Source organism: Phoca vitulina, unplaced genomic scaffold (assembly GCF_004348235.1).
Source record: "Phoca vitulina isolate PV1807 unplaced genomic scaffold, GSC_HSeal_1.0 scaffold54, whole genome shotgun sequence".
In the NCBI taxonomy this organism is placed as follows: Eukaryota; Metazoa; Chordata; class Mammalia; order Carnivora; family Phocidae; genus Phoca; species Phoca vitulina.
The window spans coordinates 10,731,275-10,748,016 of record NW_022589757.1 but is presented as its reverse complement, the minus strand read 5'-3'; positions in this window follow the sequence as shown (position 1 = coordinate 10,748,016).

Here is a 16,742-nt window from a genome sequence, read left to right as displayed (position 1 = left end):
AGCAATACAAGCCTTTCTCAAGAAACAAGAAAGGTCTCAAGTACACAACCTAATCCTACCCCTAAAGGAGCTGGAAAAAAAACAGCAAATAAAGCCTAAATCCAGCAGAAGAAGAGAAATAATAAAGATCACAGCAGAAATCAATGAAATAGAAACCAAAAGAACAGAGAACAGATTAACGAAACTAGGAGCTAGTTCTTTGAAAGAATTAACAAGATTGATAAACCCCTGGCCAGACTTATCAAAAAGAAAAGAGAAATGACCCAAATCAACAAAATCATGAATGAAAGAGGAGAGATCACAACCAACACCAAAGAAATAGAAACAGTTATAAGAACATATTATGAGCAACTCTATGCCCACAAATTAGATAACCTGGAAGAAATGGATGCATTCCTAGAGACATATCAACTACCAAAACTGAACTAGGAAGAAATAGAAAACCTGAACAGACCTATAACCACTAAGGAAATTGAAGCAGTCATCAAAAATCTCTCAAGAAACAAAAGCCCAGGGCCAGATGGCTTCCCAGGGGAATTCTAACATTTAAAGAAGAATTAATACCTATTCTTCTGAAACTGTTCCAAAAAATAGAAATGGAAGGAAGACTTCCCAACTCGTTTTATGAGCCCACCATTACCTTGATCCCCAAACCAGAGAAAGACCCCATCAAAAAGGAGAATTACAGACCAATATCCCTGATGAACATGGATGCAAAAATTCTCACCAAAATACTGGCCAATAGGATCCAACAGTACATTAAAAGGATTATTCACCACGACCAAGTGGGATTTATCCCTGGGCTGCAAGGTTGGTTCAACATGCACAAATCAATCAACGTGATACAATACATTAAGAAAAGAGAGAACAAGAATCATATGATCCTCTCAATAGATGCAGAAAAAGCATTTGACAAAGTACAGCATCCTTTCTTGATCAAATCTCTTCAGAGTATAGGCATAGAGGGAACATACCTCAATATCATAAAAGCCATCTATGAAAAACCTACAACGAATATCATTCTCCATGGGGAAAAACTGAGAGCTTTCCCCCTAAGGTCAGGAACGTGGCAGGGATGTCCGCTATCACCACTGCTATTCAACATAGTATTTGAAGTCCTAGCCACAGCAATCAGACAACAAAAAGAAATAAAAGGCATCCGAATTGGCAAAGAAGAAGTCAAACTCTCACTCTTTGCAGATGATATGATACTTTATGTGGAAAACCCAAAAAACTCCACCCCAAAACTGTGAGAACTCATATAGGAATTCAGTAAAGTGGCAGGATATAATATCAATGCACAGAAATCAGTGGCATTCCTATACACCAACAACAAGACAGAAGAAAGAGAAATTAAGGAGTAGATCCCATTTACAATTGCACCCAAAACCATAAGATACCTAGGAATAAATCTAACCAAAGAGGCAAAGGATCTGTACTCAGAAAACTATAAAATACTCATGAAAGAAATTGAGGAAGACACAAAGAAATGGACAAACGTTCCATGCTCATGGATTGGAAGAACAAATATTGTGATGTCAATGCTACCTAGAGCAATCTACACATTCAATGCAATCCCCATCAAAATACCATCCACTTTTTTCAAAGAAATGGAACAAATAATCCTAAAATTTGTATGGAACCAGAAAAGACCCCGCATAGCCAGAGGAATGTTGAAAAAGAAAAGCAAAGCTGGCGGCATCACAATTCTGGACTTCCAGCTCTATTACAAAGCTGTCATCATCAAGACAGTATGGTACTGGCACAAAAACAGGCACATAGATCAATGGAACAGAATAGAGAGCCCAGAAGTGGACCCTCAACTCTATGGTCTACTAATCTTCGACAAAGCAGGAAAGAATGTCCAATGGAAAAAAGACAGTCTCTTCAACAAATGGTGTTGGGAAAATTGGACAGCCACATGCAGAAGAAGGAAACTGGACCATTTCCTTACACCACACACAAAAATAGACTCCAAAGGGTTGAAAGACCTCAATGTGAGACAGGAGTCCATCAAAATCCTAAAGGAGAACACAGGCAGCAACCTCTTCGACCTCAGCCGCAGCAACTTCTTCCTAGAAACATTGCCAAAGGCAAGGGAAGCAAGGGCAAAAATGAACTATTGGGACTTCATCAAGATAAAAAGCTTTTGCACAGCAAAAGAAACAGTCAACAAAACCAAAAGACAACTGACAGAATGGGAGAAGATATTTGCAAATGATGTATCAGATAAAAAGCTAGTATCCAAAATCTATAAAGAACTTATCAAACTCAACACCCAAAGAAGAAATAATCTGATCCAGAAATGGGCAGAAGACATGAACAGACATCTTTCCAAAGAAGACATCCAAACGGCCAACAGACACATGAAAAAGTGCTCAACATCGCTCGGCATCAGGGAAATCCAAATCAAAACCTCAATGAGATACCACCTCACACCAGTCAGAAAGGCTAAAATTAACAAGTCAGGAAAGGACAGATGTTGGTGGGGATGCAGAGAAAGGGGAACCCTCCTGTACTGTTGGTGGGAATGCAAGCTGGTGCAGGCACTCTGGAAAACAGTATGGAGGTTCCTCAAAAAGTTGAAAATAGAGCTACCATACGATCCAGCAATTGCACTACTGGGTATTTACCCCAAAGATAGAAATGTAGGGATTCGAAGGGGTACATGCACCCTGATGTTTATAGCAGCATTGTCCACAATAGCCAAACTGTGGAAATAGCCAAGATGTCCATCGACAGATGAATGGATAAAGAAGAGGTGGTATATATATATAATGGAATATTATGCAGCCATCAAAAGGAATGAGATCTTGCCATTTGCAACGACGTGGATGGAACTGGAGGGTGTTATGCTGAGCGAAATAAGTCAATCAGAGAAAGACATGTATCATATAACCTCACTGAGATGAGGAATTCTTAATCTCAGGAAACAAACTGAGGGTTGCTGGGGTGGGGGGTGGGGTGGGAGGGATGGGGTGGCTGGGTGATAGATATTGGGGATGGTATGTGTTATGGTGAGCGCTGTGAATTGTGCAAGACTTTTGAATCACAGATCTGTACCTCTGAAATAAATAATGCAATATATGTTAGGAAAAAAAAAAAGATAGCAGGAGGGGAAGAATGAAGGGGGAAAATCGGAGTGGGACACGAACCATGAGAGATTATGGACTCTGAAAAACAAACTGAGGGTTCTAGGGGGAAGGGGGGTGGGGGGATGGGTTAGCCTGGTGATGGGTATTAAAGAGGGAACGTTCTGCATGGAGCACTTGGTGTTATGCACAAACAATGAATCATGGAACACCACATCAAAAACTAATGATGTAATGTATGGTGATTAACATAACAATAAAAAATTTAAAAAAAATCAGTTGCATTTCTACATACAAACAGTGAGCCAAGAAAATGACAAAAGGAAATGATAAAAACTACTTCATTTATAATAGCATCAGAAAGAATAAATACTTATGATTTAACCAAGGAGATGAAAAACTGGTACAATGAAAACTATAAAACATTGCTAAAAGAAATTAAAGAGGACAGAAATAAATGGAAACACATCCCATGTTCATGGATTGGGAGGACTTATATTGTTAAATTCTAATACAATAAACATTTTTTTGGAGAAATAGAAAAACCCATACTAAAATTCTTATGTAATCTTCAAGGGACCCTGAATAGCCAAAACAATCTTGAAAAAGAATAAAACTGGAGGACTTATGTGTCCCGATTTAAAAACCTACTACAAATCTACAGTAATCAAAACAGCATGGTATTGGAATAAAGGCAGACATATAGACCAATGGAATAGAAGAGAGAGTCCAGAAATATACCATTGAATATATGATCAAATGAATTTTGACAAGGATGTGAAGTCCGTTCAGTGGGGAAAGGAGAGTCTTTTCAACAAATGGTGTTGGGAAAATTAGATATTCACATGCAAAAGAACAAAGGTAGATCTTTACCTAACACCATATACAAAAATTACCTCAAAATGGATCAAGGACTTATATGTAAGATCTAAAACAATGAAATTCTCAGATGAAAACATAGGACAAAACTTCACGACATTGGCTTTGGCAATGATTTCTTGGGTATGACACCAAAGGCACAGGCAATGAAAGAAAAAATAGGCAAATTGGACTTCATAAAAATTTAAAAAATTTGCATATCAAGAAACACTTCCACAGAGTAAAAAGGCAACCCACAGACTGTGAGAAAATATTTGCGAATCCTGTATCTGATAAAAGATTAGTATCCAGAATATATAGAGAACTCCTAACACTCAACAACAAAAAACATGCAACCTAATTAAAAAATGGGAAGGATTTCAACAGATTTTCCTCCAAACAAAATACATGGATGGCCAATAAGCACATGCAAAAATGCCCATCATCACGAAGCATTAGGGAAATGCAAATCAAAACTATGATGAGATACCATCTCACAGCCAGTAGGATGGCTACTATCAAAAAGCCCAGAAAATAGCAAGTGTTGGTGAGGATGTAGAGAAATTGGAACTCTTGTGAACTGTTGGTAGAAATGTAAAATGGTATAGTCACTGTGGAAAACAGTATGGAACCTCCTCAAAAAATTAAAAATAGAATTACCATATGACCCAGCAACTCTACTTCTAGGTATATAACCTAAAGAATTTAAATCTGGGTCTCAAAGAGATGTTTGTACACCCATGTTCACAGCAGTATTATTTACAATAGTTAAAACATGGAAGCAACTCAAGTGTCCATCAACTGATGAATGGATAAACAAAATGTTTATAAATTTTGTGTATACACACACACACACACACACACACAAACGTATATATGGAATATCATTCAGGCTTAATAGGAACGAAGTTTTGTAGCATGCTACAATATGGATGAACCTTGAGGACGTTATACTAAGTGAAATAGACATGTATTAAATGACTCCACTTACATGAGGTACTTAGAGTAGTCAAATCATAAAGACAGAAATTAAATGGTGGATGCTAAGGGCTTGAAGGAGGGGAGAATGGGGAGTTATTGTCTAATAGAGAATTTCAGATTTACCAAGTGAAAAGCATTATGGGGATGGATGGTAGTGATGGCTGCACAACAATGTGAATGTATTTAATACCACTGAACCCTGCACTTAAAAATGACTAAGATGGTAAGTTTTATTTTATTTTATTTTATTTTAACTCATTAAGCAAAACAAAACAAAAACTAAAACTAAAACAAAACAAAAACTAAACCATGTCTCACTCCCTGAGGACAGGAATTACTGAGCTGGGAGGACAAGTTCTCTCATTAAGTTGCTTTGGACCTTAGGCAAATGACAAACTGAACAAGTTTTATTGTCCCTTCACCATGACTCAGTTTCTTCTGTTTGAATGAATTCATCTGTATCTCCTGTGTGATGTATACAGTCCCATCACTTCTATATGCTCTATATTTCCTGGGGCAGTTCAGATAAGGAAATGTTCTTTGGACCAGATTTTTAAAAAATAGCTTTATTGAGATATAATTCATATACTATATAATTCACCCATTTAAAATATGTAATTTGGTGGTTTTTAGTGTATTCACAGAGTTGTGTAACCATTACCACAACCAATTTTAGAACATTTTTATCACCCCCAAAAGAACTCTTGTACCCATTAGCAATTACCCAAACACCCTTGGTCATAGACAACCACCAATTTCTGTTTTCACTTTCTGTTGCTATAGATTTTCCAACTCTGAACATTCCATAAAAATGGAATCATATATTTTTTTTGTGTGTGACTGGCTCTTCTTTTGCTTAGCATAACGTTTTCAAGGCTTATCCATTTATAACATGTGTCAGTATTTCCTTTTATTGATGAACAATATTTCATTGTATAGATACTGCAGCTTATTTATCCATTCACCAGTTGATGGACATTCAGGTTGTTTTTACCCTTTGGCTATCATGAATAATGCTGCTATATGTATTCATGTGCAAGACTTTGCCTATCTCTGGACCAGAGTACTAGAATGAGAATATAATAGAATAATGGTATACTGTTAGAATGACAGTAGCGCTATCCCAAAGTTGGAGTTATGGAGCTTCAACACCATGTGGGCAACCCCAACAGTTGGATATTTTTCTATTTTACTTTTTCCTCTCAGGGAAGGACTAAATGTTCCTTTTTGCTATATTCTCATTTCTACTTTTGTATGCTGGAAGCTAAATCATAAATAAAAAGAAGCTCACATAACACGCAACAACTGGTTTTAAGCCTAAGTTGGTCTAGGTTCAGATTTATGAAAAATCAAAACAAAACAAAAAACCAATGCCAAACATTTCGCTAGTTCTGAAGGATCATAGCTTTGCTAAAACACCCAATTTATATTTTTAAACAAAACATTTAATCCTACAAATAGAGTTGAATACTATGAGAAATGATCTGTGTACAAGATTATTCATTGAAGAAAAGTGTCAGAACATTGGAAACAAACAAAATGTCCATTAGGAGACTAGTTCAATAAATTACAGTGCCTGCATGCAGTTGGATAATATGCAGCTTTTAAAAGAATGAGAAAGTTCTCTGTACACTTATTGCCAAGGTTTATTATTAAATAAAAAAGCGAGGTATAGAACAGTGTATATATTTTGCTGTACTTTGTGTAAGACAAGGGGAAATAAGAAAGTACATTTTAATTTTCTCATATTTGCATAAATAAACTCTGAAAAATTATTCAGGACATTAATAAAAGTGACTACCTGAGGGGACCAGAGAGAAGGTGGGGACTAAAAAGAAGGAGATCAGGACCTGGGCAGATAGAAGTCAGGAGAGAAAGCAGGATTTTTCACCTTTATTTTAAAGTTTTTGAATCATGAAAATATATAATTATTATAACAAAACAAACACACACATAAGTTCAACGCTTATTATTAGTCCATGATCAAAACAACATCTTCATTTAGGTTACTTCCTCCAGGCTTGCCTAAGTAAGGTGTGAACACTTGTCCTGCATTATCATTGCTGAAACATGGGACAATAGGGGTGCCTTGGTGGCTCAGTTGGTTTAGCAAGCAACTCTTGATTTTGCTTAGGTCATGATCTCAGGGTTGTGAGATAGAGCTGGTGTGGGGCTCTGCGCTGAGCATGGAGCCTGCTTAAGATTCTCTCTCTCCCCCTGCCCCTCTCCCCACTTGTGCGCTCCCCCACGTGTTCTCTCTCTCTCTCTCTCTCAAGAAATAAATAAATGAAAGGATAGGGCAATGAACTAAAGGACAAAGGGAACAGTGGGAAGGTCTGCTTTAAGAGGCAAATGATATAGTCTCAGTTCAGCAAGATAGAAAATGTATCTGTCAAAATAGCAGTTTTCTCAGTTTCAAAATATTCTAAGGTCTAGTCTTTGCAGAACACTTGTTAAAAGTAAATGGTAATGATCACCTTGTTTAGAATGTCCTGCCTCCACTTCCACCTATCAAACTCCTACCCGTCTTTGAGGGTCTTTGCTGATCACCCCAGCCAGAAATTAGAATTTACGGTTGCTACTGTTGAATTGAACCTGCACAACCTGATTACAGTACCTATTAGATTGCTCCTTTACAACTAATCACTAACTCCAGCTCTTTCTATCAATTTAGTTTCTTTCAAACTTGTCCTCTTCCTTATTTCTGCTACCATTGGAGGTTAGATCGTCATCACTTTGAACCGGAAGTCTCTCTCATCTCCCTACTCTCTGTGTTAGCCCATCACTGCCAACCACCTTATCACTTCCCCCCATTCATTCTTCACACTACAGGTGTAATTGAGAAGACTCTAGGTTAGATATAGTGGACTGAACATATATTTCTCTCTGCTTCCTTTTGAATTCCCACAAAAACGAGAATTAAAAAAAAAAAAAAAAGCCTAAAGGATACCAAAAACAAGAGAGATTATAGTTGAGAAGAAATGTCAGCACATTTTCTGAAGATGGGAAGTGAGTTGATGAGTCATCAGAAATGAGAGAGTTAACTCTGAGTGCCTGCAAGGGGGATGCTAACACCTAAAGGTGAATTTATACCACATGAAGTCTGGAGGCTTAGGGGTTGGAGGCATCAGGAGCTGCAAAGGTGTTAGTAAAAAGACACAATATGAGTGGTTGAAAATTTGTTTACAGAACAGATATTTCTCACCTCCATCCTGTACAACTGCGGGAGGGACATTCCTCCATCCTGGATGGATACTGGAGGTTTGATCTTTGTGGAAATTGAACTGATGAAGTTCCAGATCTAGAGATTTGAAAAGCCTCCAAACCAGGGCACTTTCCCATGGAATTTACTGCAGGGATAAAAATAAAGTCCCATGACCTTCCAGAAAAAGAGATACAAGTCATGTATAAAAGACAGAGAAAATAAACAACTTGAATTTTTGATGGTTATCTTCTCTGCAGACACATCCATAACTTCTAATCCTACTATATTTTGTGTAATTTAAAATTATATAGTTTGTAAGTCAAGATAATTTTTGGTCTATTCTTAAATATTCTAAAATACATGCTGGGATTATAGATCATGCTTTATTCTATGAGAATATTTCATGGGTAGAAGACTTAATTTGTAGAAATTAAGGTGGGGGGATAAAGTCAGTTAACTGGTATAACATCTGAATGAAGAGCTATTTTAATTTGATTTTAATTTAATTTTTATTTTTTAAAAAGATTTATTTATTTATTTGAGAGAGAGGGGAGGGGAAGAGAGAGGGAGAGAGCATCTCAGACGACTCCTCCTCAAGTGTGGAGCCCAATGCAGGGCTCCATCTCATGACCCTGAGGTCATGACCTGAGCCAAAATCAAGTTGGTTGCTTAACCAACTAAGCTACCCAGGCGCCCCTGAATGAGGTTATTTTAAAAAAATTGATGAATATGTCTGTTTACTTAGTAAATATTTATTGAGTATATAGCATGTGCCAGGTATTGCACCTACTTGTACTCCTGGACAAATTGTTGCGCAAAGTCTTTCAAGAATGTTCTGTAAAAAATAAGTAATTGTAACTAGCACATTGTCATGGGAACATGATTGCTTCCAAAGTATTTAAACTATTTTGTATTTTATAATAGTTAAAGCTATCTCTTACAATTTTGTTGATAGTATCAAAGTTCATGGAACTCCACTTCTATAGATAAAATAAAGGGACACTTCAGCCAAAACTTTTTTGAAATTATCACAACTTCAGAACTGTTGAAAATAAGGCCTGGATTATTGCAGTGGCCTTCTGACTGATCTTGTTTCTACCCTTGCCCACTTAGAATAAATTCCCCACCCTGAAGCCAGATTTTTTTCTTATATTGTTAATTTAATATTTATACCACTTCCCTGCTTAAAAGCCCCCATTGGTTTCCCATTAAGATTTTTTGTCTTTTAATATTTGTTAAAAATTTTTTTAGACCAGTTGCATTTTGTCAGGTGTAACATATTTACAGAACAAAAGAATGTTACAATATATGTAAATGAAACAGTGAAATCTAATCAACAGTAAGCTCTGTCACAACCAGATATTTAAAAGGAATGTGAACACCTGCGTAAGTTAAGAGTTTTAAGATAAATAGAGGCCCAGAATTATAACACATCCAGAAAAGAAATGTGGAGAAAATCCCTAAATATCAGAACAAAATTCAAGCTTTTAACCACAGCCTTCTTGGCAGTAAGTTCTAGAGAAAGCAAAGTGACTACGCTTTTCCTCTTTGCTGTGCTATTTCTCTTAGTTGCAAAATGCTTCTTTGGGTCTCCTTTAACCTTTTGAGGCTGCCTTTGATTTCCCCTGACAGGGCACAGTTATGACACATGGAAAATGTGCAAAGGTAGTTGTTATGGATAATTGTCAAATGTTTTCAGTAGAGGATCCTTTATTTGTTGACTGAGATGATAGGTGTGAGGATGCTGGTTGGAGAAGCCAGAGAAAACAGAATTGTTTCAATAATCAAAGAGTGGAAAGTTGGTGGGGAGAAGACAGGGGAGGCAGTTGGTTTGGAACCAGGGGATGGAGCAGCTGTGGGAAGAGCTGAGAAGAGGGTGGGGGTGACATGTCATCAAAGAGGAACTTTGAGAGAAAAAAGAGATGTCTAATGAAGATTTTTAATTAAGTTTTGCCTTATAGGGTCAGGTATATTTCTTTGTTTTCCCACAGAAACATCTGAATTATTTGCTAACACTTCAGAGAATTAGATGTATTTTTAAGGAATAGTAGGAACAAGAACAGAGGTTGCCAACAGAATTAATTTATTTAGGAATGCCTGGGTGGCTCAGTTGGTTAAGTGTCTGCCTTTGGCTGGGGTCATGATCTCAGGGTCCTGGGATCGAGTCCCACATCAGGCTCCTTGCTCAGCAGCAAGTCTTCTTCTCCCTCTGCCTGCCACTCCCCCTGCTTGTGCTCTCTCTCTTTCTGACAAACAAATAAAGTAAAATGAATCTTAAAAAAAAGAGTTAATTTATTTACTTTAAGGCAGTACAATGTACTTCACGCTCAGATTTGCATATGTGCCTGGAGGGAGGATTGCAGGATGAATATGTATATCTTGTGGCTTGATCTTCTTTCTCCTATTCCTCTGGATGTCTCTGTTTTCAGAACTTGGTGACTTAATAGCTACAAATAGCTAAGGAGACAGAGATAATACAGATTATTTGTAAGATTTTAAGCCTTATGGACCAACCTATACCAGGAACAAGAGCCTTCTTGGGGTAGCCTATTTGAAATCCAGTCTTAGAAGTGGTGCTAGGATACCTGAGGCAGCAGAATATGAACGTTGGATCTAAACAATAGCAAGAGTGAGAACCAAAAACTAGATGTGGGGCCATAAGAACAGAGCTGAGATTTACGGCAGAGAGAAGATGGCTTACAGCAGAATGAACGTTTGAACAGATGGAGGTCAGATGTAGGAGAAGACCCTTCTTGAAGGATATGATTCAGGAGTGGTGGGAGGCTCTGGCCAGACAAATGCTTCTCCATCTGTTGGCTGGTACATGAAATCCCACTTTGGGTCTTTATCCATTTCATTTAGGTGATGCTTTGATACTTCTGTCCCTCCTGTTGTGTAAGCACAGGGCCTCACATGCTGGTTGCTAAATCCTGATAAAATCTAGATGACCAGGGGATAGGGATGCCAGATAAAATACAAATTCTGCACAGTTGCACTTACTCTAAAACATTATTTATTGTTCATCTGAATTTTAAAATTAACTGGTTGTCCTGTATTTATATTTGCTAAGTCTGGCAACTTTGTCTGGAAAGGGTTATTAATCATTTAAAACTGAGTGTGGGGGCACCTGGGTGGCTCAGTCGGTTAAGCATCTGCCTTTGGCTCAGGTCATGATCCCAGGGTCCTGGGATGGAGCCCCACATCAGGCTTCCAGCTCAGCAGGGAGCCTGCTTCTCCTTCTCCCTCTACCCATCCCTACCTCTCGTCTCTCTCTCTCTCACTCAAATAAATAAATAAATAAATATCTTAAAAAATTGCGTGTAAATTAATTTGTCAGATTTGTTTTCTTGAAAACAGGTTTTTTATAGGGAGGGGTAAGTCTATGGGAGTCTATGGAAAAAGGAGTCAGGATGATGGCCTTCAGAGAAAGTCACTATGGAGAAAGAATAAATAACCAAAAAGCAGGAGTTATCCAAGGGGGTGGTAGTGGAGATGTGTGTGGGGTGAAGGGTATCTGTGACAAAGGGAGTAGCATGGGCCAAAGCAGAGAAGTGAGAATCATAATGGTATGAGTTTAGGAACTAGGACCCGATATCGTGAGTATAAAGAGGGAAGCAGGGAGAAATAAGAATGAGAGAGATGAAGGCCAGTTCATGGAGGCCCTTGTATGCCCTCGAGCTTGGGCATTGTCCAAAGGGTGATGGGAAGCTTTTGAAGGGTTTTGAGGATGGACTCGCCAAGCCACACTTGCAGCAGTGTGGACAGTAGAAGGGGGTGACAGGGTATTAACTTCCCTATGTTTACTTTGCCAGTAGAATGATTGATATGCAATCTGCCTGCTTCACTCATGTATTTATGAGTCTAGTCCCCGAAGGCATCCAGGTTGGGATGTTTAAGGATTTCTGTAATGCATTAAGGCAGGTTTGTCATATGAGTCAGTCCCTTAATAGGTGCAAAACTCATCAGATGCTTAGCAGTGTGGGTTAGTGAAGGCCCTGTGATGAAGTAATTCTTCAAATGCCTGAAGATGATTTTTTTTTTCCCCTGCAGGGAGGAGTACCTAACAAACATAGACATTAAGGCTCTAGTTATACTTCTTTTATGTAAGGTAAGAAAAGGTAATCAGTGAAGCTAAACCTTATTAAATCTAAGCGGAGGACCATTGAATGAGCTCGTAATGTAAGATGTAAACTTTAAATTGCACAGGAATTTCAGTTATCACTTCCTTGTGGCTTTAAAAAACTTTCCCCTAGTATTCATTTTGCCTCCAACTATTTTTTTTACTAAAAGCCATATTAGAATACTGCATCCAGATACATCTTTGTTGATTATAGAAGTATTATATTACCAGGTTGTGGTCTTATCTCTTTAAAGAAATCAGTAGACACAGCCCAGGGTGTTATGTCCAAGGGGCTGCCATTGGTCCCGATAGCAGCCTGGTAATTTGGTCTCTTCGTTCCAGATCTTCTACTCAAAGTCCAGATGCTTGCTAAGTCTTCAGAAAGAGAATCTCCCTTCCACTGCCGGGTCCTGCTTTCTTCCCCAGACTCATCCCTTGTCTTTCCCCCTCCAACTCTCCCTGAAATCATGAAGAATTTCCACCATTTCTTCAAATCTGCCCTGCTTCTTTATATCTCCTGAACTTTGCAGATGGTCTCTCAGTAGGGATGGTTCCTTTTATTCCCTCCCATGACATGAAGAATATAGTCCGCATCAAATGACACTTCCTCAGAGAAACCTTTCTAAAAATGCCCTGGAAAAATCTTTCTTCCCTATACACTACTCCCTTCACATCTCTTTCCTTTATAATCTTGATCATATCTTGCTGTGTATTATATATGTACACATATATGCACACCCCTCTCTCTATATACACACATCACATATAAAGTAGGTAGTACTCTTCGGAAATTTGACTAAATGCACTGTGCCTACCATATACACATATGTATGCATATGCATACTGTATATATGCATGTATACGTATGTATTTATGTACACTTACATGCATTACACACATATAAGGTGAACAACGCATGTAATCATATTTCTGAGGAGTATTCCCATATACGAAGACTATTTCATGGGTGGTGATATAAATATGTCCTTTTTGTTCTTGATGCCCTCATGTGCTGTTTATTTTTATTATTATTTTTAAGATTTTATTTATTTATTTGACACACACAGAGAGATAGCGAGAGCAGGAACACACAAGCAGGGGGAGCAGGAGAGGTTGTGGTCTTATCTCTTTAAAGAAAGAAAAAGCAGGAGAGGGAGAAGCAGGCTTCCCTCCATGCAGGCAGACCAATACGGGGCTCCATCCCAGGAGCCTGGGATCATGACCTGAGCCGAAGGCAGACTCTTAACGACTGAGCCACCCAGGCGCCCCTCATGTGCTCTTTAGAAGAGATGGTAGGAACTGGTCAAATACCTATTGGAGAGAACTCTGGATTGGAGAGGGAGGGGCAAAGGGAGAGAGAGAATCTTCAAGCAGACTCCCCACTCAGCATGGAGTCCGATGTGGGGCTCAATCCCAAAACCTGGAGATCATGACCTGAGTCAAAATCAAGAGGTGGATACTTAATGGACTCAGCCAACCAGGTGGGCTGCCCATTTTATTTTGCGTAATTAGTAAAGATGATGGGAAGGGAGAAATGTATGTCTATTTATTACCTAGGACCAAGTACACAGAGGTTGTAAGTAACATTCCATCAAATTTAGTTAGTGAAAAGTAATGTGGTTGTCCATTTAATTTGCTAAAGATCTAATTGGTTTTATTTAATGATTCATGAATTGGGCAGCATCCCATCTAGCAAATCAAAAAGAGCTCTGAAGAGCTGTACACAATGAAAGGGCAGCCAAGAGGTGTAAGCAGTATCGTATAATCTTCTGTGTTTATGTCTCCCAAAGCAAATATCCATTATATTTTTAAAATAGTTTTATTGAGGTACAGTTGACATGTAGTAAGCTACATAAATTTAAATGTACAATTAGACAAGTTTTGGCATATGCATACATCTGTGAAACCATCACCACAATCAACATAACAAATGTATCCATCACCCCTCAGAATTTCCTCTACCCCTTGGTAATCCCTCCTGCCTACCTTTCCCTAGCTCCCAGCTTCCCACCATCCCTAGGAAAGCATTGATTTGACTTCTTTCACTCTAGATGGATTTGAACCTTCTAGCATCTTATATAATTGGAATACAGTATGTATTTATTTTTGTCTGACTTTTTTCACTCAGTATGATGATTTTGAGATTCATTTACATTGCTGTGGGTAATAATAGTTCATTCATTTTTATTGCTGAGTAGTATTACATTGTGTGAATGTTCCACACTTTATCTATTAACATTTTTTTAAAGATTTATTTATTCTAAAGAGAGAGAGAGTGCGTGTGCACATGCAAGCAGGGGGAGGGGCAGAGGAAGAGGGAGACAAGCAGACTCCCCACTGAGTGGGAAGCCCAATGCAGGGACTCGATCCCAGGACCCTGAGATCATGACCTGAGCCAAAATCGAGTCATTTGCTCAACCGATTGAGCCACCTAGATGCCCCATCCATTAACATTTTGATTACATTAGCTTGTGCATAGATTTTGGATATTACAAATAAACCTGCTATGAATATTTATATATCAGTTTTTGTATAGACATATATTTTTATTTTTTCTAGGTTAATAAATATCTGAGTTGAATTATTAAATCATATGGCAGATATATGTTTAACTTTTAAGAGACTGGTACACTGTTTTCTAAAGTGGTTATACCATTTCACATTTCTATCAGCAGCATATGAGCTCTAGTTACTTTATTTCTTTGGTAATGCTTGTTATGGTCAGGGCAGCTATGTATTAACATTTTATTTTGCATTTTCTTAATGACTTGATGTTTAATATCTTTTCATATGATTATTTGCCATCTGTATATCTTCCTTGGTTAAGCATCTGTTTAAATCCTACCCATTTTTTAAATTGGGTTGTGTCTTATTATTGAATTTTGAGCTTTCTTTATATATTCTGAATACACATCTTCTATGAGATATAGTATTTGCAAATGTTTTCTCCCTATCTGTAGTCTGTCTTTTCATTCTCTTAACATTGTCTTTTCAAGAGTGGAAGTTCTTAATTTTGATAAAGCCTAATTTATAAAATTTCTTTTTCATGGATTGCACATTTGACATTATATCTAAGACGTCTTTGCCTAATTGAAAGACTTTCTTTTATGTTTTCTTCTGGAAGTTTTATACGTTTAGTTTTTTAAAATTGTGTTATGTTAGTCACCATACAGTATATCATTAGTTTTTGATGTAGTGTTCCATGATTCATTGTTTGTGTATAACACCCAATGCTCCATGCTATACTTTTAGGTTTTACATTTAGTTCTATGATCCATTTTGAGTTAATTTTTGTATATGGTGCAAAGTATTAATTGAATTTTCTTCATGTCATATAAATATCCAGTAGCTCTAGTATCATTTGTTGATAAGACTGTCATATCTCCACTGAATTCCCTTAGATAAAGTGAATGAATGCTTAAAAAACACATACTGCCAAAACTCTCTCAAGAAGAAACACATAACCTGAGTAGTCCTATATTATTAAAGAACTTGAATTTGTAGTTTAAAAACTTTTCCACAAAGAACTAGAGACCAAAATGGTTTCACTGGTGAATTCTACCAAATATTTAAGGAAACAATAATGCCAATTATAAACAAACTCTTCTGGAAAATTTAAGAGGACAGAATACTCTCTAACTCATTCCATGGGACCACTGTTACATTGATACCAAAACCAAGCCAAAATATTACAAAAAATAAAATACGGATCAATATCCATCATAAACATACATGCAAAAATCTTCAACAAATGTTAACAAATATAATCCTACAACATATAAAATGGATAATATATCATGACCAGGTGGGGTTTATTTCAGCAATGCAAGATTGGGTTAATAGTCAATGTAATTCACCATATTTTTACCAAAACCATAGGATCATCTCAATAGATGCAAAAAAAAAGCATCTGGGGGGCGGAGCAAGATGGCGGAGGAGTAGGAGACCTGGATTTCGTCTGGTCTCAGGAATTCAGCTGGATAGGGATCAAACCATTCTGAACACCTACGAACTCAACAGGAGATCAAAGAAAAGAATAGCAACAACTCTCTGAACAGAAAAGTGACCACTTTCTGGAAGGTAGGACGTGCGGAGAAGGGAATCCGAGGTGATATTCGGGAGGATAGACGGCGGGGGAGGGGCCTCCGTCAGTCGCTTCCGGCAAGTGATAGAGCTGCGGAGCATAAAATCGGAACTTTTAGAAGTCTGCTCTGCTGAGGGATGTCACTCCGGTGGCTAAGTGGGGGGTGGAACCCTTGTGGGACAGTGTGGTCTCAGGACCCTCGGGGTCACAGAAAGACCAGGGGTGCCTGAGTGCGGCAGAGCTCCCAGGTATCGGAGTGGGGAAGCCGGCTGCAGAGATGGAGCCGAGGCGCGGGCTCTCAGCTCAGGGTTGCCATAAACCGTGATCCGCGGCACAGTTGGGCCACTGCTTCTCCAGCAGGGACCCAACAAGTGGCAGATACAGGGAGACTCCCCTTCCTCC